Genomic DNA, 3,931 nt, shown 5'->3' on the forward strand with positions numbered 1-3,931 from the left:
TTGAATGAGAATTGAATGACAGACATAAACATTCATACAATTAACTGTCAATAGGATTTGGGATAGAATTTCTATAATGAGTGAGATTCTTACTGTTCATTCTCCGTACAAATGAGCTTCCATTGGTCGGTCGCCGAACGATTCCTATCAGGAACTGATCGAATGCCTTGGGTTCATCGGTGTTTATGTCGGACGAAATAATTGAACAGGTGACCACGTGAGGTATCAGGTGTCCATTTTCTATTTTGTATGTCGATTGGGTAGAATTATTTTAAATATCGAGATATATATATATATATCATATATATAATATATATATATATATTATATATATAATATATATATATTTATATACATATATATATATATATAGATATATATCATATATATATATATATATATATATATATATATATATATATAAGTCATATCACATTACCGTTATTCATATACGAGTACATATATCGAGCTACAAATGTTCTTTAATATCTAATTCGCTCTACCTCGGAATTAATATATTTTCATATGTTTAACCGAAGAGGAATTTATTCAGCGATATGTGATATGTGATATGACTTATATAATGGCTACGTGCTGGCAAAAGCACTACAACGCTACCGAGGACGAGGTGGGTTTGATGCAGTCTCCAAAACTAAAAAAAATACCTGAGCGCGGCAGGTATTTGAGGTGGGAGGCGGCATATACTTATATCCTCTTGCGGTGGCGGGCAATTCTATTGTCTCCGGCATTTCCCAGACGAAATAAAGGGTCTGTCATTCAGCTCCATTTGTTTGTTATGGCCATCAAGAGGAAATGGGCTGGAGAGAGAGAGAGAGAGAGAGAGAGGAGAGAGAGAGAGAGAGACACTCTTTTACTTTATTTGCCTCAAAAAATATGTGTAGCCCGATTCTGAAATCATTCAATGGGAAAATTCTACGCTGTTGCTTTCTTGTAGCCATCTCTCTCTCTCTCTCTCTCTCTCTCTCTCTCTCTCTCTCTCTTTCAGCAGTTTACTCTATTTGCACACAAACTCTCTCCCTCCTGCAGTTTTTACTCTTTTTTCACTCAATTTCATGTCTCTCTCCCTCTCTCTCTCTCTCTCTCTCTCTCTCTCTCTCTCTCTCTATATATATATATATATATATATATATATATATATATATATATATATATATATATATATATATATATATATATATATATATATCCAACAGCGGACCACAGGGGTCATTATCAAATGGCATAGATGCTTACCCTACAGTGAAGATAAATGGCAGCTGTTAATCTCATACCAATCCTTATGCAAATTAGCGTCAGTGGCCATGCTTAGGCAAATGAACGCCTTGTACTTCGGCATCTGTGTTTGAACTGTTAATTCAAATGACATTGTTATTGAAAAATGATTTCCATTAGATATTATTTGAAAGGGAGGGAGGTAGATTTGATTTGTTTGAACCGTGGTAAAACTTACCCTTCAATTTTAAGGCGCACATATATATAGAGCGAACTTATTTGTTGAGCATGCATTTGTTTATACATTATTTTCTAAAAAAATAATATAATCTTAGAGTTTAAATCAATCACGCGCGCGCACACACACACACATATATATATGTGTGTCAGTGCGTGCGTGAGTATAGTGTATTATTTGTTGTTTATAAATCACTTATACACTAATTTTTAAAAATATTTCATTTTAAACTTTAAATAACACATATATAAAAAGTAGACGCATTTGCTGTGCCTGAACAGCTTACGTTATTCTCTGGAAAAAATACTCCTGCATTTTGGACATTTTTCAGCAAATTCCTGCTAAAAATGGACGAGCGTGAGGTTTATTGACTGAAGCCCAATTGATGAGAAGCCTTCCCCTGCGTCAGAGAGTTTTTTTGTTTTTTTTTTTTTTTTTTTTTTCTTTCGGAAAACCTGGTCATCGGGTTGAGTTGGTTAGCGATAAACTCCTTAGCTTTCAGTATCGGAGAGGCCTCGGTAGAGAGACCTACCTTCGTTTCATTTTCTCTCTCTCTCTCTCCGGGTGGTTATGGTCCGCTTTGTGGGAAGTTAAGGTAAAACTTCTCTCCTCTCTCTCTCGCTCTCTCTCAATTCCTTCTCTCCTCTTTCTCTTCTTTCATCTCTCTTCACTCTTCCTCTTCTCTCTCAATGGGGTTGGTTACGGTCGCTTGTTGAGTAAGTAAGCTATCTCTCTCTCTCTCTCGCTTCCTCTTTCATCTTCTCAGGGTAGGTTTATGGTCCGTTGTTGGAGTAAGCTAAAAACTCTCATTCCCTCTCTCTCTCTTGCGATCCTTCTCTCTCACTCTCTCTCTCTCTCTCTCAGGTGGTTATGGTCGCTTGTTGGGTGGAAGTAAAGTAAACTCTCTCTCTCTCTCTCTCTAATAGAGAAGCAGGGTGTGAGACGATACCAGGTGCAGACAGATGGGTTGGTAATTATAAAATACTAGTGGCATTAATTTTCAATTATTTAATTTTTTTTTAGGTTTCCTGGTTATCTAGAAGTTCCGGTCTTTTCATTCATATCCTATACATATGAACATCGAATCCCAAACCGCAACCCCACCCACCCCCGCCCCCTTCAACCCATTACTATCTACATCAAAAGTTTCCCTCTGCTACGAGGCTGTCGAAATTGCGGGTGGAAAAGAAAAAGCTCGTTCGGCAGCAAAAAGAAAAACATATGTATAACTACCCATCAACCAATTTTGCCCTTTTTTTTTTTTTTTTTTTTTTTTTTTTTGTTTTTTCTTTTTTTTTTTTTTAAATTCGGCCGCCATCAAAAAGTGGCCGAAAAAACTAATTCGGGCGTTAATGACCTGTGTAATCGATCGTTTTCTATTGATTACTTCCTGATGGGAACTAGAAGTTCAAATCCCACTGAAGAGAGCATTGGACCATTTCGTTTGGGTTGAATAAGATGGGAGAGTTGCCCAGTAGTGACCACGACTTACACATACATACATGCATACATACATCCATACTGTATGTGTGTATATAATTATAAGTATATATATGTTTGTGTATATACATATGTATATATAGTATATATTTTTGTGTACACACACACACACACACACACACACACACACACACACACATATATATATATACATATATATATATATATATATATATATATATATATATATATATATATATATATATATATATATCGTCGGCCGACAATTCCGCGCCGACAATTCAGCACATGACAATTCAGCTTAGAGACAATTTAGCGCACGACCATTCAGCACAAGGACCATTTAGCGCAGAGACAATTTGGCGAAATAAAGCTAAAGCATGGAAAATTAAGAAAACAGTGATCAAATTGGTTTCTATTTATAAATTATTTTTGAAATTCAAAATATGAAATATGATATTTATTGAAATAAGATATTGAAAATTATACTAATAGAACAATTGACGGTTGTTATTTATGCTATAACAACAAGCGCATAATAGTTACTGGTATTCTTCTCAACTCAGACTGGATGTATTTCCTTTTCTGTAGCGCAGTTTTCTCCAAACATTCTCTGAGCTAAAAAAAAAAAAAAAAGCACCATGGGGCGGATTTTGTCAGAGAAAGGTCGTGATCACATTCTATTAAATGGATTTTGCTATCGTTTAGATAGAAAACTTCGTAATGAAAAGGAGTCTTGGCGTTGTACACAAGACACATACAGAGGTCGAATTCATGTTAATGGAAGTTCATGGGAATAAGTTATGACGCAGACTCATGTGGAGTTTTTTAAATTGGGGCAAGACAATGCAGAGAAAAGGACGCTGAGAATCAGAGCTGGACACGACGATTCCAGAAAAAAAGCAAACTATCAGTGAATATGGGAATCGAGCAAAAAAAATTGGAATACTTACAAAATATAAGCCACTTCATGAATTGCAGAAATAAATTGGTATGAAT

Source organism: Macrobrachium nipponense, chromosome 18 (genome assembly GCF_015104395.2).
Source record: "Macrobrachium nipponense isolate FS-2020 chromosome 18, ASM1510439v2, whole genome shotgun sequence".
In the NCBI taxonomy this organism is placed as follows: Eukaryota; Metazoa; Arthropoda; class Malacostraca; order Decapoda; family Palaemonidae; genus Macrobrachium; species Macrobrachium nipponense.